This window comes from Miniopterus natalensis, chromosome 12 (genome assembly GCF_054644295.1).
Source record: "Miniopterus natalensis isolate mMinNat1 chromosome 12, mMinNat1.hap1, whole genome shotgun sequence".
In the NCBI taxonomy this organism is placed as follows: Eukaryota; Metazoa; Chordata; class Mammalia; order Chiroptera; family Miniopteridae; genus Miniopterus; species Miniopterus natalensis.
Window position 1 is genome coordinate 6,800,739 of NC_142092.1, and position 23,878 is coordinate 6,824,616.

General features: G+C 40.6%; 1 protein-coding gene across 1 annotated transcript in view; it reads left to right on the top strand.

Moving 5' to 3' along the window:
• The window catches only part of LOC107527258 (putative serine protease 47), a 51,196-nt gene that overhangs the window by 20,972 nt on the left and 6,346 nt on the right, over window positions 1-23,878 (top strand). The window lies entirely within an intron of this gene.

Sequence of the window (23,878 nt, forward strand, 5' to 3'; positions counted from 1 at the left end):
CATACTGTTTTACATAGTGGCTATACCAGTTTATATTCCCAATAGTGCACAAGGGTTCATTTTTCTCCACACCCTGGCCAACACTTATTTCCTGTCTTTTTTATAATAACCATTCTAACAAGTATGAGGTATTAACTCGTGGTTTGACTTGCATTTCCCTGATGATTAGTGGTGTTGTGCACCCTTTCATGTGCTTGTTGGTCATTTTTTTCTTTTTAAATATGTTTTTATTGATTCCAGAGAGAGGAAGGGAGAGGGAGAGAGAGAGAGAAACATCAATGATGAGAGAGAGTTATTGATTGGCTGCCTCCTGCACGCCCCCTGCTGGGGATTGAGCCTGCAACCCGGGCATGTGTCCTGACCGGGAATTGAACCGGATCTCCCGGATCATAGGTCGACGCTCAACCGCTGAGCCATGCCAGCTTGCTGCTTGTTGGTCATTTTTATGTCTTCTTTTGAAAACTGTCTATTCAGGTCTATTTAAAAATCAGATTATTTGTGTTTTGCTATTGAGTTAACCCCTTATTAGATAAATGGTTTGCAAATATCTCCTCCCATTGTGTACGCTGCCATTTCATTTTGTTGTTTCTTTGGCTGTACAAAAGCTTTGATATAGTCCCACTTGTTTATTTTTGCTTTTGTTGCCTTTTCTTTTGGTGTCAAATCACAAAAAGCATCACCAAGACCAATTTCAAGGAGCTTATTATCTGTGCTTTCTTATAAGAATTTTATGGTTTCAGGTCTTACATTTGTCTTTAATCCATTTTGAGTTAAATTTGTGTATGGTGTAGGATAGGGGTCCAGTTTTACTCTTTTGCATAAGACTTCCAACATCATTTATTGAAGAGATTGCCCTTTTCCCATTGTACATTCTTGCAGTCTTTCTCATAAATTGACTATGTATGCATGGGTTTATTTCTGGGCTCCGCTCTGTTCTATTGGTCTATGTGTCTGTTTTATGACAATATCATTCTTTAAAAAAATGTTTTTATTGATTTTAGAGAGAGAGGAAGGGAGAGGGAGAAAGAGATAAACATTGATGTGAGAGAGAAACATTGATCAGTTATCTCCTGTAGGCATCCCAACCAGGGACTGAACCCGAAACCTGGACATGTGCCCTGACCGGGAGTTGAACCAGTAATCTTTTGGTGCATAGGATGATGCAGAACCAACTGAGCCACACCAGCCAGGGCAGTACTATACTGTTTTGATTACTATAGATTTGTAATAAGGTTTGAAATTAGGAAGTGTGAGTTCTCCAGCTTTGTTCTTTTTTCTCAGGATTACTTTGGCTTTTCATGGTCTTTTGTGCTTCCATACAAATTTTATGATTGTTCTTTCTAATTCTGTGGAAAGTGCCACTGCAATTTTGAAGGAGATGGCACTGAATCTATAGATGACTTTGGGTATTATGAAAATTTTAACAATTTAATTCTTTCTGTCCACGAAAATGCAATATCTTCCATTTACTTGTGTCATCCTCAAACCATCAGTGTCATACAGAGCTTTTACCTCCTTGATTAAATTTACCCCAAAGTACTTTCTTGTTTTTGATGCTATTGTACAGAGAATTGTTTTATTCCTTTTTTAGATATTTGGTTCCTTGTGTATGGAAACACAGCTGATTATTGTATTTTGATTTTCTATCCTGAATCTTTACATTTATTAGTTCTAACAGGTCTATTTGGTGGAGTCTTTAGGATTTTCTGCAAAGAAAACCATATCATGTGCAAACAGACAATCTTAGTTCTTCCTTTCTAATTTGGGTGTCTTATATTTCTTTTTCATGCTTAATTGCTCTAGTGAGGACTTCCAGTAATGTGTTGAATAGGAATGGTGAGAGTAGGTACCCTTGTCTTGTCCCCGATCTTAGAGGAAAAGCTTTCAAACTTTCACCCTTGAGGATATTAGCTGTGGGCTTGTCATATATGGCCTTTAGTACTTCTATAACCAATTTGTGGAAAGTTTTTAAACATGAAAGTGTTATTGAAGAAACGCATGGAAAGCCTTTTTTATTGCTAGTGGGAGTGGGGTTCTTGAGGTACTGCTGGAATAAAAATTTCCAGAGGCCCCTCAGGGTAGGATGAGATGTGGTAGAAAGCTTTATTTTCATGGAATTATACCCCTCAGTTTCCAAAGTCCCATTTCCCTTAATCCAATCCTGGAAAATGTGCAGCCAGGGATTCAGCAGAGCTAAAAGCAAAACCAGTGTGAGGAGTTTCCGTTCCATGGTGGAGCTTGGTCTGGTTTAGCATCAGGCTAGTTTCAGTCCATTAGTCCATTGTGTGTGGGGTCCATGTGAGCCATGTGGGCAAATGCAGAAGAGCCAACAGAGCACACTTCCTGCAACAGGAGTCCCAAGAGTCCCACAAGAGCCAAGCAAGCAAGAGGAAGATCTCCTTTGTTTAGGAGATTAAATATCTCATCTTCCTGTGCTTGCAGTGGTCATGCCTGTTCTGACCAATGACCTGTTCCCAGGTATGACTGACAGACAAGTACCTTCCCTATTTCAACCAAACTTTACAGGACATGCATCTATCTCCCCCATGTCCAGTCCCTTCTCCCAGCAACCTGTGGAGAACAGACCGGTGGCTTCCCGGGGAGCGCTGAATTGCAGCTTCCTGGCAAAGCTGTACAAATGACATGCCTATAACATCTAGCCTTCCCTTCGCTCCTTTCCAGTTATTAATAACTGGGTTCATTACAATGATATCAAAAGGATATTGAATTTTGTCAAGGCCTTTTCTGCATCTATTGAAATGAACATTGATTTTATCTTTCATTTTATTAAGGTGGTGTATTGCATTTATTGATTTGCATGTGTTGAACTGATAAAGTACTGTGTTTAATTCATGGTTGGTTGAAACTGCAGATGTGAAATCTATAGATATGAAGGGCCAACTATACTTTTGATGAAAAAATTATTAAATGCAAAAGCTAGTATTACTGTAACTTTTGTTTGTAACTACAAATCTTGTTTTCTACATAATTTAGGGAACTAATGCATTTTAAAAAGTTATTAGTTTATATTTTGGAGCACACAATGTATAAAGATGTAATTTTGTAACATCAACAAATAAAAGGGGTGGAGATGGAACTATAAAGGAGCAGGGTTGTGGTATGTTATTGTAATTAAGATGCTATAAATTAAATTTTATAACTTTATGACATTAAATGTAATCTCCACAGAAACCACAAAGAAAATGTTTCCAGAATATATAAAAAAAATTAAGGAATTTAAATATTTTGCTACAAAAAAATCAACTAAATACAAAAGAAGTCAAGAATGTAGGAAATAAGGAACAAAAAAACTGTAAGGTATATAGAAAACAAATAGCACAAAGCCAGAAGTAAGTTCTTCTTTATCAATAATTACTTTAAATGTAAATGGATTAAACTCTCTAATCAAAAGCAAAGGTTGGATGGAAAATCATCCAATTATAAACTGTCTGCAAAAGACTCACTTGAGATCCAAAGAAGCAAACAGGTTGAAAATGAAAGGACGGAAAAAGATATTCAATGCAAGTGGCAACTAAAAGAGAGCAAAAATGGCTATATTAATATCAAACAAAATTTATTTTAAATTAAAATAGTTTATGAAAGACAACAAAGGATATTACATATTAATAAAAGTTTCAATACAGGAAGACAGTATAACAATCATAAACATTTACACATCTAATGACAGACTAATTGATGTAATTGAAGGGAGAAATAGACATTTCCACAATAGTTTGAGACTTCAGTGGCCCTCTCACAATAAAGGATAGAATAACCATATAGAAGATAAGTAAGGAAATAGAGAACCTAACACAATAAACCAATCAGATCAAACAGATATAAACAAACACTCCTCCCAACAATGCAGCATACACATTCTTCTCAAGTGCACATGGGACATATTTCAGGACAGGCAATATGTTAAGTAACAAATTAAGTCTCAATATTTAAAAAGATAGTTATACAAAATAGCTTCCCTGCCCACAATAGAATGAAGTTAGAAGTTAATAACATAAATAAAACTGGAAAATTCACAAAATCATGGAAATTAAACAATACACCTTTAAAGAAAACACAAGGGAAATTAGAAAATACTCATAGACGAATGAAAATAACATACCAAAACTTATGCAATATAGCAAAAATGGTACTAAGGGGTAAATTTGTAGCTATAAATACTTACATTTAAAAACAAGATCTCAAATCAACAATCTAACTTTACAACTTCAGCACCTAAAAAAAGAACAACAAACTAAATCCAAAGCTAGAAGAAGAAAGGAAATAATAAAATAAAGATTAGAACAGAGTTAAATAAAATAAAGAATAGGAAAACAAGAGAAAATCAGTAAAGCAAAAAATTTGTTCTTTTAAAACACCAACAAATTGAAAAACCTTTAGCTGGGTGAATGAAGGAAAAAAGAAGACTCAAATAGCTAAAATCAGAAATAAAAGTGGGGACAATACTACTGATATTACAGAAATACAAATGATTATAAAAGAGTACTATGAACAATTGTACGTCAACAAATTGGATAACATACATAAAATGGACAAATTCCTAGAAACACAAATCCTACCAAGGCTAAATCACAAAGACAATCTGAATAACTAGGAAGGAGATTGAATCAGTAATCAAAAGTTTCCCAACAAAGAAACCCTAGACCTGATGACTTAACTGGCAAATTTTACTAAACATTTAAAGAAGAATTAATATTAATCCTTCCCAAACTTTTCCAAAAAGTCAGAAAGGAGGAAATACTTCCTAACTCATTCTATGAGACCAACATTACCCTTATACCAAAGCCAAGCAAAACCACTATAAGCAAGGAAAACTATATCCTTTGTTGTGAACATTGATGCAAAAGTCCTCACAAAATATTAGGAAACAGAATTCAGTAGCATATTAAAAGAATTATACAGCACGACCAAGTGGGATTTATTCCTAGCATGCAAGGATGGTTGAACATATAAAAAACAATATGCCACATCAACAAAATGAAGGGAATAAACATGTACATCTGACTTGAGTTAGAAAAAGCATTTGACAAAATTCAGTACCTTTTCATGGTAAAAAATACTCAACAAAGTAAGAATAAAAAGAAAGTACCTCCAAATAATGAAAGCCGTAGCCATACATGGAAAACCCACAGCAAACATAATATGGTGGAAGACAGACAGGTTTCCCTCTAAGATAAGGAACAAGGCAACCGTGCCCACTTTTATCACTTCTTTTGAACATAGTACTGGAAGTTCTAACCAGAGCAATTAGGCAAGAATAAGAAATAAAAGGCATCCTAATTGGAAAGGTAGAAGTAAAGTGATCTGTTTTCAGATTTTATGGCCTCATAGATTACACACACACACACACACACACACACACACACACACAATGTTAGAATAAATACATTTAGCAAAATATAAAGTCAACACTCAACACTCAGATTGGTTGCATTTCTATACAGAAACAATGAACAATCTGAAGAGAAAATTTAAAAAATTTAATTTACAATAGCATCAAAAAGAATAAAATATTTAGGAATTAACTAAGGGAGTGAAAGACTTGTATAACAAAACTACAAAACATGGTTGAAATAAGAGGATATAAATAAATGGGAACATATACCACATTCATGGATTGGAAGACTTAATTAATATTGTTAAAATATTACTCAAAGTGACCTACAGATTCAATGTAATACCTATCAATATCACAATGACATTTTTACAAAAATAGAAAAACCTATCCTAATACCCACATGGACCTCAGAGGACCCTTAATAACCAAAATAATCTTGAAAAAAAATAAAGCTGGAGGACTCACACTTCCTGATTTCAAAGCCTACTACAAAACCACAGTTATTAAAACAGTGTGGTACTGGCATAAAGACAGACACACAGACCAATGAAATCAAATAAAGAAGCCAGAAATAAACCCTCACACACACAAATGATTTTGACAGGAATGCCAAGACCATTTAATGGGGAAATGATAGTCTTTTCAATAAATGGTGCTGTGAAAACTGGATATCCACATACAAAAGAATGAAGTTTGACCCTTACCTAACACCATATACAAAAATTAACTCAAAATGGATCAAGGGCCTAAATGTAAGACTTAATGAAGTAAAAGTATTAGGAGAAAAACAGGACAAAATCTTCAAGACATTGAATTTGGCAATGATTTCTTGGATATGACAAAAAATGCATAGGAAATAAAAGAAAAAAATAGACAAATTGAGCTTACTAAAAATTTCAAATTTTATACATCAAGAGACACTATACACAGAGTATAAATGCAACACACAAAATTGGGGAAAACATGTACATCGTATATACCATAAGGGATTAATATCCAGAATATAGAGAGAATTCCTAAAACTGAACAAAAAAATACACAACCAACCTAATTCAATAATGGGCAAAGGAATTGATAGATATTTCTCTAAAGACATATAAATAGCCAATAAGCACATGAAAAAATTCTCAACATCACCAATTATTAGAGAAATGCAAATGAAAACTACAATGAGAGGGCTTCCAGTCAAGATATTGGCATAGGTAAATGTAGTACTCAAATCCTCCCACAACCACATCAAAAATTCAACTAGCTTAGCTGGTGTGGCTCAGTGGTTGAACGTTGTCCCATGCACCAAGATGTCACCAGTTTGATTCCCAGTCAGGGCACATGCCTGGGTTGGGGGTTTGGTCCCAAGTAGGGTGCTTGCAGGAGTCAGCCAATCACTGATTCTTTCTCATTGATGTTTCTATCTCTCTCTCCCTTTCCCTTCCTCTCTCTGTAAAATCAGTAAAAACATATTTTAAAAAATACAACTAATCTTCAGACCAACCATCATTCAGAACCACCTGAAATATAGCTAAATAGAAGTTCTAGAAGTAGGGAATTAAAGAATAAGCCACATGGAAACTGGTAGGAGGGGTGGAGTCATGGAATGGGTTGGTCCCATACCCATGTGTGGTGTTTTGTAATCAGGAGGGATATCTTTTTTTTTTTTTTTAATATATCTTTATTGATTTCAGAGAGAGGAAAGGAGATGGAGATATAGAAACATCAATGATGAGAGAATCATTGATTGGCTGCAGCCCGCAACCTGGGCATGTGCCCTGACCAGGAATCGAACCCCGATCACCTGGGTCCTAGGTCGACACTCAACTGCTGAGCCATGCCCAGCCAGGCAGGAGGGATATCTTGGCTAGGGAAGTCCCCCTTGAGGAGCAAGGGATCTCAGCCCCACACCAGACCCCCCAGCCCAGGGTTTCAGTGCCAGGAAGAAAAGTCTCCATAACTTCAAGCTGTAAAAACCAGCAGGGATTATGGCAGAGTGACATGAAGGCTTCTGGAGTCCCAGACAGTTCTTCTTAAAGGGCCCATGCACAGACTTACTCAGATTCACTCAGACTCACTCCCTCTGAGCTCCATCACTGGGGCAGCAACTTGAAAGAAATCAAGGACATTCAGGTAGGAACGAAATTGTCTGGCATCAGGGCAAGAGCTGGAGGAACAGCTTTCTCTCAGACAAAAGTGCTGGCAGAGGCCACTGTTCCTTTGCTGAGCCCTCCCCATCACAGAGCTAACAGGCAGGTGCCATATCTGTGTCTTCCATCAACCTGTTTTCCCAGCCCTGGTGATTCCCTGAGACCTCACCCCACCCAACTTGCAGGCTCATCCAGGACATTTCCAGCAGCTTTTCCATACAACTGGCCTCTTTTGCCTCATGCTTCAGATTTTCTTAAAATCTCTTAAACAAGCAGTAGCTGGCCTCATTGTGCCCTCTACCTCTTGCTAAGTGGCCTGAGGCCTGGCAATAGTGGCAGCCCACCTTGGTTCATAGCATGGCCTCCCATAGGCACCTATAAGCCCAAAACAAGTATCCATTTGTAGATCTCTCTGTAGCTCATGCTGGGTGGTAACAGGCAGTGGCTCATTTTGCACCTCCTGGGAGGCTCAAGAGTTAGTGTACCCAGTGGATAGCTTCAGACCATGCTGGATTACATCCTGGCCACCTCCGTGAGTAATATATTCAAGTGGTGGACTTGGTGAGCAACAAAGCCCCACTGAAGCAAGTCCTGCTCCATAGGGTCAACTCCTGCACAGCAGCTCTTATGCTGTAGTCACAGCCAGTCCTCAAAGCCTATTTGCCTGGGGTCAATCCCTCTCAGTGATGCCAAGAGCAATGAAGGCTCAGCTACAACAGGACAGTGCACACAGCCCACATAGGGACACACCTGGAGCACCCAGCTTGGTGACAGGGGAGGCTGTGCCACTGAGCTCTACAGGACACCTGCTACACAAGGCTACTCTACCAAGTCTGTGAGACATACTTAATACATAAACACAGGGAAGCAGCCAAAATTAGGGGACAAAGAAACGTGTTGCAAATAAAAGAACAAGAGAAATCTCCAGAAAAAAACGAAATGAAATAGAAGCAAGCAAAATACCAGATACAGAGTTCAAAACAATGATTATAAGGATGCTCAAGGAGCTTAGAGCTTCAAGGAACTTTGTGAAAACTTCAACAGCATGAAAAAGGACCAAAAAAAAAAAAAATAATAAAAAAAAGTCAGAAATGAAAGGAACACTAACTGAAATTAAGAATAATTTACAGGGAATCAACAGGAGAGTAGAGGATGCCAAGAATCAAATCAGAAATTTGGAATATGAAGAAGCAAAAACACCCAATCAGAACAGCAAAAAGAATACAAAAACATGAATATAGTGTAAGGAACCTCTGGGACATCTTAAAACATGCCAATATTTGCATCATGGGGATACTGGAAGGAGAAGAGAGGGAGCAAGAAATTGAAAACCTATTTGGAAATATAATGACAGAAAACTTCCCTTACCTGGTTAAATAGGCATACAAGTCCAGGAAGTGCAGTGGGTGCAAACAAAATGCATCCAAAGAAGCCCACATCAAGACACATTATAATTAAAATGCAAAAGGTTAAAGACAAAGAGAGACTCTTAAAAGCATCAAGAGAAAAGCAGTTAGTTACTTTCAAGGAAGCTTCCATATGATTGCCAGCTTATTTCTCAACAGAAATTTGCAGGCCAGAAGGGAGTGGCAAGAAATATTCAAAGTGATGACAAGCAAGGACCCACAACCAAGATTACTCTACCCAGGAAAGCTATCATTTGTAATTGAAGAGCTTCCCAGAAAAGAAAGAGGTAAAGGAGTTCATCATCACCAAACCAGTATTACATGAAATGTTAAAGGGTCTTCCTTAAGAACAAGAAAAAAGATAAAAAATATGAATAAAATAGCAATAAGCACATATCTGTCAACAGTTGAATCTAAAATCAAAATAACCAAACAGAACAAAAACAGACTTATAGATACAGAAAATATATTTTTTAAAATTTATATTTATGGTTGAAAGTATTACAGATATCCCCCTTATCCCCCCGATTGATCCCCCCACCATCCTGTATTACCCCCCACCCCAGGCCTTCACCACATTGTCTGTGTCCATGGGTGATGCATATATGCATATAAGTTCTTTGATTAATCTCTCCCCACCCACTTCCCCACTCCCACCTTCCCAAAGAGATTCATCAGTCTGTTCCATGCTTCTGCGTTTCTGGATCTAGTTTGTTTCTGAGTCTGTTCTGTTTATTAGATTCCACATATGAGTGAGATCATGTAAAACTGAATCAGGAAGAATCAGAAAACCTGAATAGACTAATAACAACTGATGAAATCAAAGCAGCAATAAAAATACTCATAGCAAACAAAAGCCCTAGTCCAGATGGCTTCACAGGGAGCTTTCCAATGCTTTAAGTTGTAGGGTTAGTTTATTAAAAAATTTCCTTGCTTTTTGAAGTAGGTCTGCAGTGCTATGAACTTCCCTCTTAGGACTGCTTTTGCTGTGTTCCATAGATTTTGGGTTGTTGTATGTTCATTTTCATTTATTTCCAGGAAGTTTTTTATTTCTTTCTTGATCTTATTGGTAACCCATTCATTGTTTAATAACATGCTATTTAGCTTCCATGTGTTTGAATGTTTTGAGTGTTTTTACTGTAGTTGATTTCTAATTTCATGCTCTTGTGATCTGAGATGCTTGATATGATTTCAATCTTCTTGAACTTGTAGAGACTTGTTTTGTGTCCTAACGTGTGGTCTATCTTTGAGAATGACCCATGTGCACTTGAGGAGAATGTATATTCTGCAGCTTTGGGGTGAAGTGTTCTGTAAATGTCAGTTAAATCCATCTGATCTAGTGTGATTTAGAGTCACTCTTTCTGTATTGACTTTTTGTCTGGAAGATGTATCCAGTGAAGTCAGCGGGGTGTTAAAGTCCCCTACTATGACTATATGGCTGTTGATCTCTCCCTTAAAGTCTTTAAGGTTATAATTGACAGGTCCTTATTTATTGCCATTTTAATTTCTTTATGCATATCTTTTTCTCTATTTCTTCTTCTAGTTACAGCAGTCCCTTTAGCATTTTCTGAAATGCTAGTTTGGTGGTGATAAACTCCTGTAGCCTTTTTTTTTTTTTTGGTCTGGGAAGCTCTTTATTTCAACATCTATCTTGAATGATAGTCTTGCTGGATAGAGTAGTCTTGGTTTCAGATCCTTGCTTTTCATTACCTTGAATACTTCATGCCATTCCCTTCTGGCCTGTAGAGTTTCTGATGAGAAATAGCTTACAGCCTTATGGGAGCTTTTTTGTAGGTAATAGATTACTTTTCTCTTGCTGCCTTTAATATTCTCTCTTTGTCTTGAATTTTTGGCATGTTAATAATGATGTGTCTGGGTATGGGCCTCTTTGGGTTTTTCTTGCTTGGGACTTTTTAAAAAATTTTCTTTATCTTTTTTTAAAAAATATATCTTTATTGATTTCAGAGAGAGGAAAGGAGAGGGAGAGGGAGAGAGATAGAAACATCAATGATGAGAGAGTCATTGACCAAGCCCCCAACCGGGCAAGTGCCCTGACCGGGAATCGAACCCCGATTGCCTGGATCCTAGGTCGACGCTCAACCGCTGAGCCACGCCTGGCCGGGCAAAGTTTCTTTATCTTTATTGTTGAAAATATTACAGATGTCCTCTTTTTACCCCCATTGATCTGCTTGGGACTTTCTGTGCCTCCTGAAATTGTGTGACTTTTTCCTTGACAGGTTAGGGAAGTTTTCTGCCATTATTTCTTCAAACAGGTTCTCTTGCTTACTTTTGACCTGCTCTGGCACTCCTATAATGTGAATATTGTTACATTTCATGTTGTCACATAGCTCTCCTATACTGTCTTCCTGTTTTTTAACCTTTAAAAGATGGCATTTAAAAGACAGCATCATACAAACTCCATATATTTTCCAGGATCAACTGTACAAATAATGGTTTCTTTCCTTTTGCCTGTAAAAAAGAACGTATATACTTAGGTTTCTGAGTATTTAATTGTTTTTTCTTTTTGGGTCTCTGATTGAGTGATTTTTTTCTACCCTGTGTTCTAATTCGCCAATCCAATCAGCTTCCTCTAATCTGCAGTTTATTCCTTCTAATTATTCTTTATTTCTGCTATGTCATTTTTCATTTCTGACTGGTCATTTTTCATAGTTTCTATGTCTTTTCTCATGGTGTTGAGCATCCTTACAATCAGTATTCTTAACTCTATATCTGATAGATTGCTTATCTCCATTTCACTTAGCTCTTTTTCTGGAGGCTCCTCTTGACTTTTCACTTGGGGCTTGTTTTTTTTGTCTCCCCATTTTGGCTGCCTATTTAGGTTGTTTCTATGTATTAGGTAGATCTGCTAGGACTCTCAGTCTTTTTGAAGGGTCTCTGGTGCAGGCCTACATCAGATGCTCTCTGTGACTGGCCTTGAGTGCCCTGTTTGAAGTTTTCTACACTCCACAGCTTGTGGTTCCCTCTGCTGGAGCTGGGTGTGTTTGGGTAGGACCAAGATGCACACCAAGGTCTGCTTTTCCAAGCCCTTGGTCCAGAAGCAAATTAGGCAAAGACTGAAAGCACCTAGAGCCTGTTATTCAGTCTTTATTAGCCTCAAGCTTTAGAAACTCTACTGGGTGGTGTGGCTGATTGCTATCAGTCTCTTAAGGAGCCTCAGGCTATAGAAACTTCACAGGGTGGGGCATTTCTGTCCCAGGAAAAAGCTGCTTGGAAGATAAATGTCTGCCTCAGAAAGATGTCCTCTGCTGTATGAGGGGGATTACACACTCAGCACAGGAATCCAGATGGCTGCTCTCTGAGCTCTACTCTGCCGAGACAGCAATCCTGGAATCTTCTCACAGAGTGGACAACCCTAGTCCACTCTGCCCTCTCTCTGCGAGAGCCCAAAATGAGTGGCAGCACATGGATCTTTGTGCATTGGCCATTTAAGAGGATGCCTGCATTTACAGCAGTCTCTTCTGGCAGACAGAAACTCTGCTACTTTTCGCAGCCAGATGTGGGTAGGCACTTTTCCCAGTTCTGGTGTTCTGAGCTTGGAAGCCCAGCTTGGGGTTTAGATCCCAGTTCTCAGTGGGAACCCCCACAGCTGAGATATCCCTGCAGACCTTCAGCTGCTGCCTGTGGGAGCCCAACCAATCCTCTCGAACCTCTGTACTTCCTACCAGTCTCTGTGCGGTCTCTGCTTTACATCGTTGGTTATGAGGGTGCTCTCCAGCTAATCTTCAGTTGATTATTCAGGATATTTTTTCTCTATCTTAGTTGTAATTCCAGTTTGGTCCTGGGAGAGTGTCAATGTAGTTTCCACTCAATCCGCCAACATCTGTTCATTTAAAAATTAAATTAAAAAATTTTCAATTACAGTTGATATTCAATATTATATTAGTTGCAGGTATAGAGCATAGTGGTTAGACATTTATATAGCTTAGAAAGTCATCCTCCTAGGTAGTCTTGCACCCACCTGATAATATATTTAGTTATTAAATATTATTGACTATATTCCCTAAGCTGTACTTTACATCCCCATGACTGATTTGTTAATGCCAATTTGTGCTTCTTAATCCATTCACCTATTTCATCTACTCCCCCCTTCCCCACCATCTGACAACCATCAGTTTATTCTCCTTATCTATGAGTTAGGACTAGGGTTATTGATAGGTATTTAGTTATTTCCACTTTATTATTCATATTTTTTACTTCTTTTTTTCTTCTTATTATTAAAGAAGTTCCTTTATCATTTATCCTAATATTGGTTTGATGGTGATGAACTCTTTTAGCTTTTTTTTTTATTTGGGAAGCTCTATATCTTTCCTTGGATTCTAAATGTTAGCCTTGGTGGGTAATCTTTTTTTAAATTTTTAATATATCTTTATTGATTTCAGAGAGAGGAAGGGAGAGAGAGAGAGATAGAAACATCAATGATGAGAGTCATTGATTGGCTGCCTCCTGCATGCCCCAGACTGGGGATCGAGCCCACAACCTGAGCATGTGCTCTGACCAGGAATAGAACAGTGATCTCCTGGACCCTAGGCTGATGCACAACCGATGAGTCACACCGGGCAGGACTGGGTAGAGTAATCTTGATTGTAGGTCCTTGCTTTTCATCACATTAAAAATTTTGTGTTGATATCTTCTGGCCTGCAAAGTTTCTGTTGAGAAGTCAGCTGACAGTCTTATGGGAACTTCGTTTTACATAACCAAGTGCTTTTCTTTTGGTGCTTTTCAGATTCTCTGTCTTTAACCTTTGGTGTGCTAATTATGACGTGTCTTGGTGTGGGCCTCTTTGGGTTCATTTTTTCTGGGGGACTCTGCGCTTCCTGGACTTGTATGTCTATTTCCTTCACCAGGTTAGGGAAGTTTTCCATCATTTCTGCAAGTAGGTTTTCAATCTGTTGCTCTCTCTCTTCTCTTTTTTTTTTTACCCTTGTGACGTGAATGTTACACTTAATGTTATCCCAGAGGTCCCTGAAACTACCCACACTTTTTTTTTTTTTTTTTGCTATTCTGATTAGATGTTTCCCAATATTTTGACTTCCAAATCATTGATTTGATCCTCTGCTTGATCTAATCTGCTGTTGATTGACTCTAATGTATTCTTCATTTCCATCATTGTACCCTTTATTTCTGACAGTTCTCATTTATGTTTTCTGTCTCCTCTTTTACATTTCTTAGCTCTTTGTTAAAGTCCTCACTCTGATCATCTACTGTTCCCTGAGCTCATTGAGCATCCTTATGACCAGTGTTTTGAGCTCCGCTCCTCTCTAAGCTGTCTTTCTGGAGTTTTGTCCTTTTATTTAATCTGGGACGTATTTCTTTGTCTTTTCATTTTGGTTGCCAGACTGTGTCTGTTTCTATGTATTAGGTAGATCTGCTATGTCTCCCAGTCTTGGCAGAGTGACCTTATGTATTAAGTGTCCTGTGCTGTGAGGCCCAGTGGCACAATCTCCCTGATTTCCTGAGCAAGTCACCAGGGGTGTCCTGTGTGTGGATTGTATGTGCTCTCCTGTTGTAGTTGAACCCTGATTGCTGTTGGCACGTCAGTCAGTTGGACTGACCCTCAGGGTTACTGGTTGTGAAGACTGGCCATCACTACAGTGGTCAGCTGTAGTGCAGAGCCTGACTCTACTGAGTGGGATTTGTTTTAGCATGGCTCTGGTGCCTGCCATGTAGGTGTTTCCTTTTTGGCAGTAATTGGGTGGTGCTTTGGTGTGGTCCAAAGACAGCCACCAGGTATGTTGGTACTGGGACCTATTGGGAGGGGCTCTGGTGCAAGCTCAGGTAAGCCCCTACCTGTGTCTGACTCAGGGCTACATGGTTGGAGGTATAACGTGAACTGTGGTTGGTAGCTGCCTGTGCTGGGCTTGGAAGCACTTGAGAGTGGTTATGCTGTGAACTGAGGCCAGCTGTCACCAGTGCTGGGCTTATGGCTGCTTAGCAAAAGGTACAGGGGCTGAGGTCTGCTGTTGCTTGTTTGGGATTTATGAACTTTTGATAGATTTTAGAAAACTGCAGTGTGGGCCCAGGTTGATTGCTTGTGTGGATTAACTTGTGAAAGAGATTCTGGCAGGCCCATGAATTGGGTGGGGAGAGGTCTCAGAGAAGCACTGATGTGAGGTGAGAGCTGTGTTATGCCTGTTAATGGAGACTCAGATTTGGCACCAGCCTGCAACTGTGTATATGTGGGGGTGGGAGAGAGGACTCACAAAGGAACAATGGCTCATGCCATCAGTTTTGTACAGGAGAAAGCTGCCCCACCAACTCTGTGCTGAAGCCAGACAATTCAGTTCCTCCCCACATGTCCCTGGTGCTTTTCAAGCACCTGACCCTCCGCTGGAATTTTGGACGAGTTTTTGTGAGCAAGTGAGGCTGTGCTAAGGCCCTTTAAAAGGATGCCCAGGCCTATAGCAGCCCTTCACGTCACCAGGACTGAGTCCCTGCTGATTTTCACAACCAGCCATCATAGGGACTCCTCCTCCTGACACTGGTGTTGTGGGCTGCGGAGCTTGAGTTGGGGCTGAAACCCCTCGATCTTCAGTGGTGTCCTTTACAGCCCGGATATTCCTCCCAATTTTTTTTTTAAAAAAATATCTTTATTGATTTCAGAGAGAGGAAGGGAGAGGGAGAGAGAGAGAGAAACATCAATGATGAGAGAGTCGTCATTGATCGGCTACCTCCTGCATGCCTCCCACTGGGGATCGAGCCCGCAACCCAGGCATGTACCCTGACCCAGAATCGAACCATGATCTCCTGGATCCTAGGTCAATGCTCAACTGCTGAGGCATGCCCGGCAGGCCCCTCCCAATTTTTAACTGCCACACGTGTGTGTGGGACCAGCCGTTGTGTGTCTCTGTCCCTCTTCCCAGTCTCGATGTGGCTTCTTCTTCATATCATTAGTTATAATGGTTTCCAAGGGCAGTTGCTCTATAATTTATTTGCAATACTAATGTAATCATGGGAACAGGCGAGTAAAGTGGTTTCCTGCTCTGTCATCTTGATCAGAAGTACATTATTTATTAAACAGACACATTTCTCACAGTTCTAGAGGCTGGAAGTCCAAGATGAAGGTGCCAGCAGACGCCATGTGCACACGTTTCTCTTTCATATTTTCTGACTCTTTCTTTTCTGTGCTACATTTTATCTGATTTGGTCCATCAACCTTCCATGTCATGAATTTCTTCTTTTGCAGAATTTATCTACTCTTTTCCCATTCACTTTAAAGCACGTATGTGTGGTGTTTGTAAGTTCAATTTCATCATATGTTATCAAATATATTCAATTTCATTAGTCAAGATTTAATAACAAATAATTTTTACTGCTTTATCCAGAACATTCTTTTTTTGTGATTTAAAAAAAATCCTCACTCCAGGATATGTGCCCTGAATGGGAATCAAACCATGACCTATTGGTTCCTAGGTCAACTCCCAACCACTGAGCCACACTGGCCAGGCTTTATTATCAACTGAATTTAACAAGGTCCCATGACTACTCAATGGGGGGAAAATCTAGTCTTTTTTTTGTTATGTCTTTATTGATTTCAAAGAGAGATAGAAACATCAATGATATAGTCATTGATTGACTGCCTCCTGCACACCCCCTACTGGGGATGAAGCCCACAACCTGGGCATGTGCTCTGACCGGGAATAGAAACACAATTTCCTGGATCATAGGTTGTTGCTTAACTGCTGAGCCATGCCGGCCGGGAAAAATCTAGCCTTTTTTTAACGAAGATACGGTGCTGGGTCAAATGGATATCTACTGTTAAAACAAAAACAAAACAAAAAAACTTACACTACACAAAAAATGAATTCAAAATTGATCACAGATCCAAATATAAAACCAACCTTAGAATTTCTCAATGAAAATATAGAAGATAATCTTTATAACATTTTAGATATGACATCAAAAGTACAATTCATACAAGACAAAAATTGATAAATTGGACTTTATCAAAATTAAAAACTTTTGCATTATTAAAAGAATGAAAAGTCAAACCACAGATTGGAGAAAATACTTGCAAATTATGCATCTGGTAAAGAACTTTTATCCAGAATACAATACATAAAGAACTTTTACAATTTAATGAAAAAACAAACAACATACTTTTTGAAATAGGTAAAAGATTTGAACAGATATTTCACAATAGAATATATATGAGTGGTCATTAAGCAGATAAAAACAATCAATGTCAGTCATTAGGGAAATGCAAATTAAAAGTACAAGATACTGTTTCACACCCAATAGAATGCTTATAATAAGAAAGATCCTACCTAGTGTTGGCAATCTGTGGGAAAAGTATAAACCGTATACACTGGGATGGGAATGTAAAATGATACAGACTCTTTGGAAAGCGGTTTGGCAGTTTCTAAAACTTTAAAGATAAACTTACCAGCAGTTTCATTCCTAGGACTCTACCCAAGAGAAACAAAAACATATATCTACGCAAAGATTTGCACAGTAATACTAATAATAGCCCCAAACTGCAAACAATCCAAATGTCTATCAATAGACAATCAAAAGGTGGCACAACCAGACAATGGATTGAAAGGGAAGAAAATGCTAATATGTGCCCGACAGAGATGGACTCCAAAATCATTATGCTAAGTGAAGGAAGCCAGACCTGAAGACCACATACTGTGTGATTCCATTTACACGAAATGTGCAGGAAACACAAATTGAAGGAGACACAAAGCACATCAGTGGCTGTCTGGAGCTGAGGTGGGGACAGAGATTAATGCACATTTGGTGAAGGTTGCACAATTCTAAAAATTAACTGAGTGTCATTAATTTTCCATTGTAACGAGTGAATTTCATAGTATCTAAATTATATCTCAATAAAGTTTCTTAAAGGTTAATAAGACATCTTCTATTTAGTCTTTCACAGCTCACATTTACCACGTGCAGTCCTCAGTCTCTTATAGGTCCCTTTTCCTTATTTGGCTCTTTTGTCTGTTTTTGTCTGGAATTTTCTTCTACACACTCTCTTCTGATGATTTATTTACTACTCTATGGCTTCAACTGTCACCTCAATTCCTAACGTACTGTGTCTCCAAAGAATCTATATCTATATCTCCAACCCAAATACGCTTCCCAAATTCCAAAGTTGCACTTCTAAATGTCTATTGGACAAATGCCATCCAGTATTCCGTGGACTCTTCCATCTTAATTCAATTGATACTGTCCTCAGCACCTTCACCTCACCTTCACTGTCAATCCGATAGTCCCTTTTACTACATTTATGAATTCTTCTTCCTGTCTCTATCTTGGTGTATAAATTCTTCTTAACACCAGTATAATTTTATTAAATCCTAAATATTTAAAAAACTTTATTGAAGTTCAAGTTCTTAACCAATAAGTGAGGCTGTGGTACCCTTGGCTTCTGTTTTCATTAATAAGAATAGTAGTTATTGCCCTGGCTGGTGTGGCACAGTTGGTTGGACATTGTCCTGAGCACCAAAAGGCTATTGGTTCAATTTCAGCGCACATGCCCAGGTTGTGGGCTCAGCCTCCAGTGCAAGAGGCAGCAGGTTGATGCTCAACAGCTGAGCCATGCCCAGCCCAGGCCAGTTTACTAATTTTTTTTTGAGAATATTTACATCTGTTTATCAGGGATATTGGCTTATAATTTATTTTTTATTTTTATTTTTTTTAGTAATGTCTGGTTTGGGAAACAAGGTAGTGCTGGCCTCATAAAATGATCTCGGGAGCTTTCTCTCCTCTTGAAGTTTTGGAATAGTTTGAGAAAGACAGGTATTAGTTCTTCTTTGAATGCTTGATAGAATTTACCTATGAAGCCATCTAGTCCAGACTTTTTACAGTTTTTTATTACTATTTTGATTTTTTAGTAGTTATTGGTCTATTCAGATATTCTGTTTCTTCTTGATTCAGTCTCAGAAGACTGAGTTTGCTAGGAATTTATCCGTTTCTTCCAGATTGCCCAAAGTGTTGGCCTATAATTGTTTGTAGTATTTTCTTATAATTCTTTATATTTCTGTGTTGTCAGTGGTCACTTCTCTTTTATTTCTGATTTTATTTTGGGGGTTCTCTTTCTTGATGAGTCCGATTTAAACTTTATCAGTTTTGGTTATCTTTTCAGAGAACCAGCTCTTGATTTCATTGATGTTTTGTAATGCTTTTTAGAATCTTATTTTGTTTATTTATGCTCTGACCATTATAATTTTCTTCCTTCTACTCACATTGGGCTTTGTTTGTTGTTCTTATTCTAGTTCCTTTAGGTGTAATATTAGATTGTTTATTTGAAAATTTTCTTGTTTCTTGAAACAGGTCTATATTGCTATGAATTTCCCTCTTAGAACTGCTTTTGCTGTGTCCCATAATTTGGGGTCATTGTGTTTTCACTTTCATTTGTCTCAAAGTATCTTTTGATTTCTTCCTTGATCTTTTTGTTTAGTAGTATGTTATTTAGCCTCCATGGGTTTGTGTGTTTTCAGTTTTCTTCTTGTAATTGATTTCTAGTTTCTTACCATTGTGGTTGGAGAAGATGCTTGATATGACTTATATCTTCTTAAATTTATTCGAACACTTTTTTTGTCCTAACATGTGGTCTCTCCTATAAAATATTTTATGTACACTTGAAAAGAATGTATATTTTGCTACTTTGGGGTAAAAACCTCCAAAAATATCAATTAAAGCCATCTGGTCTACTCTGCCATTTAAGGCTGCTGTTTCCTTGTTGATTTTCTGTCTGGATGACCTACACTTTCATGTTAATGAGGCGTTAAAGTCCCCTAGAATTACTGTATCACTGTCTACCTCTCCCTTTATGTCCTTCAATATTTGCTTTATAAATTTAGGAGCTGCAACAGTGCCGCCTCCTCTTCTTTCAGAAATGGAGTATCTTGAGTCATAGAGGGGGAGTGAATTTCCCCACATCACACAGCACCAGACTCCTCCCTGTGAACCTTTCTGCCTGAGATACTGGGGTGAGGTGGAGGGGCACAGACACTTAGAAGCCACAGTCTTGAGCAAGGCATATTGTTACCCAATGTGGGCTATAGTCCTTGATTTTCAGGTGGGTGTAGCATGTGCTATTGAGGGAAATAAGGTCTGTGATGTGCCCAGCCCTTGGCAGGCCCACTCAGGGAGGTCTGTTGCCCAGCCGACGCTGCTGTGGCCACTCTTGTTTCCCCTTGTCTCACCCTACAGGGCTTACTCAGCTATACTCTGCTGCCCAGTCCTTGGCAGCAACCAGTGAAGGCAGAGTCCAGGCAGTCCTGTGATTTTGGCCAGGCCACTGACCTTTCGCCTTGCTTTTTCCATCTGTGAGGTGGAGAAAGGCCTCCCTGGTAGTGGCATTTGGGGTGCCACCAGTGTCTCTATAATAGGCCTGGGGGTTTCTCCACAGTGTGTGGGAAGCCCAAGGTGATGGGGAAGACCTATGGTGGCCAGGACGTGGTGGATGGCCGGTGGCCATGGCAGGCCAGTTTGCTGCACCAAAACGTGCACCTCTGTGGAGCTGTCCTCATCGACTCCTGCTGGCTGGTTTCCATGGCCCACTGCTTTCTCAAGTGAGTCTTCCTTCCAGGACCCAGCAGATGGGCTGGTGGGGGAGGGGATGCAGGGGAAGAGGAATGAAGGGTGACGGGAGTCCCATGTCAGCCCTCTGGGCTTTGCTTGGGCAGCCTGTGGCCTTCAAGCACGTGCCCTTCCTGCACCCCCTCCACCTGGTCTATCTTCCCCACTCACCTACCCAGATACTCATCCTTCACCTCAGCCCAGTGCCCGCCCCCAGGGGACTGGCAGTGTCCATCCAAGCTGCGCACACTGCAGACTGGCTCTTTGCTGCCTCAGACCATGGCTTCTCCTCAATGCCCTCGTATTCCTGAGTGTCAGGCTCCAGGTAGGGACCTGGGGCTGCAAGGACAGGCAGCAGCTAGGCAATTCTCATCACTTCAGCAAAACTGCATGCCTGGGAGAAGCTGTGGTGCCAGGCTCTGTGGGGGGAGGTGGGGCTCTCTGACCTTAGAGAGTGACTCAGAAGTCTTAGCTCCTCTGGCCCTTCTGGGCCTGGCTCGGTGCCCCACTTCTGAAGACACAGGGAAGGGGCCCAAGGAAGCAGAGGCATCACAGCCTAGGTCAGAAGAGTTGGAGTTCGTGCATCAACTGGCTTTGAGAACCCAGTGTCCTATTGGCACCTCTGTGCCACACTCCACATGAGTCCCTCTGTGGCATAGAAGGTAGGAAGACCCAACCTCACCATGCCTTCATTCTGCCAGGAAAGAAAACCCAATATGGGGTGAGAAGGCCGACCCCACGGGAGAGGGAGGGAGGTCAGCTGAGGGCTGTGCTCCAGTGGAGCAGGAGCAGTTTGGGCCTGATAAGAAAGATTTGGGCATGGAGAGCATGGGGAAGGGCTTTGCTGGTGGATGAACCATGTGAACAAAGTCAGAAAGGTGGGAAGTTTTAGCACAGGTTCAGGGAACAAGGTGAGGTTTTGTTTCCTGCAATCATTTGTTCATTTAACACAACTTCTGAGAGTGCCAAGTGAATAAGCAGCCCTTGGGCAGTTAGGTGTATAAAGAAAGGAGGGGCAGGAAAAGTGTTTGGCCAGGAGGTAGGTTGCAGGAGCCGTGGGAAGGGTCAGGTTAGAACTAGGATTAAGCCAGAGCTCCCCTTGTGTACAGTAAAAGGCCCTGATGTGATGGCCTGACCAAGGACACTTCCAGCACTAGGAATCTCTGTTCCTTCAATTCCAAGGTGTGATGGGGAAGCCATGTGTCCTGAGATTGTGAGTAGAATTTCAATCATTCTCAAGAAAGAAGGACTCCTGACAGGGAAGACAAAGCTGCCTGCATCATGTGGGATGGAGGGGTCCACAGGAATGTGGGCAGTTAAGCAAGGATGCAGGGAGAGAGAGCTGGCCCACACACTCAGGATGATGGTGACAGTGGGCCCTTCTCCCTGCAGCAAATCCCATGAACCAGAGGACTACCAGGTTCTTTTAGGAAGCACCCAGCTGTACCAGCACACCCAGCATACCCAGAAGATGTCCATGAGAAGGATTATCGTGTACCCAGACTGTGAGAAGTTCCACCCCTTTGGGAATGACATAGCCATGTTGCAACTGCACCTGCCTGTGAACTTCACCTCCTACATCAGCCCTGCGTGCCTCCCAACCCCTGGAGTGCACCTGTCCAAGCGCTCGTCCTGCTGGATAACCGGCTGGGGAAAGCTCACCGAGGACAGTGAGGGGGTGTGGAAGACGCTGGAGGATGAGAGTGCGCAGGGGGAGGAGGAAGAGAAGGCGGGAGAGGCAGGAAGAAGGGAGAAATAGCTCAGACTGAAGGGTCCCCACACAAAGAGGCCTCTGGTCCTCGGCCCTCTGTGCCTCATTTCCAGAGGCCTGGACCATCCTAGTTCTAGTTCTGAAAAGTGTGTGATTCTAAAGCATCAGAGTTCCCTAAGTCCAAGGCTCTAAAAGTCTGGGAATCATTGACATTTGAAATCAAGAATCTGGGTTCTTAGTCTTCATGGTCCTTGATTCCAAGGTTTTAATCAGCCATGGATCTGAGACAACTTGGTTCAACTTGAAGGTCATGCTGAGGGCCTGGCCCATTCCAGGCCACTGCCCAACACCCTGATTTCCCATTGCCGGAGAAGGTGCTTGGGAAAAGTGGAGAGAAACACATTTATGGCTTCTGATCACTGAGCCTGCATGATCAAGTTTCAATGATCACAACTTAAGAAACCCTCTGAACCTCACTTTGGTAAATTGTCTACTTCATAGGCTTATTAGGTGAACTGAATAACACAGAAAAAAGCTTGTGTTATTTTTTAGATTGAACTGAGAAATATAGGCAAAAACTCATGGACAAGACTGTTTATTAAAGACAGGGGTGTTAATAGTTTGGGGAAATGCTTGTGGTGTAAAGTTAAGGGAAAAATAATATATATTTATAATTATTTGTAGGGTCATCCTTTGGTATGGTCTTTCTCAACAAAGGTGCTACAGGCATTTTGGACAGACCATGTCTTCACTGATGGGAAATGCCAGCATCTCTGGCTCTTGCCTACTAAGTTTCAGAGTTTCAGGAACTCCCTCTAATCATAGGAGAACCATGGCCCCAACATATTCATTCTCCCTCCCTCCCTCCCTCCCCCTCTCCCTCCCTCCCTCCCCCTCTCCCTCCCTCCCTCTCTCTCTCTCTCTCTCTCTCTCTCTCACACACACACACACACACACACACACACACAGACACACACACAGAGGCTGGTTCTTCCTTGAGTGAAGGGACCACATCTTACTTGTTTTAATATCACAATCTGTGCCACAGGGCCTGCCACCTGGTAGGTAATTCACTGCTGCCACTCTGGTTCAATAGATAATCATTTCTTGCCTGAACCTTGAGACTGGTCTCCTAGCTCCCACCCTGTGTTCTCTGCTTTAGTCCCCACACAGCTGACCTTTTCCTTTAAAACATGAGTGATGCCACTTCCCCACTCAGCACCCTAAGTGCTTTGTCATTTGTGCTTAGAAACCAGTGCAAACTCTATACCTTAGCTATCAGCCCCTGCGTGATGCTGGCTCCCCTCCCTCTCTGCCTCATCTCCTACTGCATCCCTCAGGCACGCCGTCCCAGCCACCAGGCCTCCTCCCTGCCTTGAACATGCCAAGGTCACCCTTGCCACAGGGCCTTCACCTTGGCTATCTTCTCTGCCTCACTGGCTCTCCCCAAAATCTTTGCCTGACTCACTTCTCCTTTACATTTACAACCGTTCCGCCTCTGACAGTTTTGCTTAATCCTGTGAGCTAAAACAGATAATCCCTACTATCCACATCTTCCTATTTTATTTCTTTCACACTACTTATTAGATGTAAAAAAATTGTATTTACATCACTTACCTTGTCTCCCCCAGCAAAAATGTTGCCCTGTTTCATTAGTGTCTAGAAGATACAGAGCAGAACGGTAGATGAATCAATGAGGGACTAGATGAGAGTATGG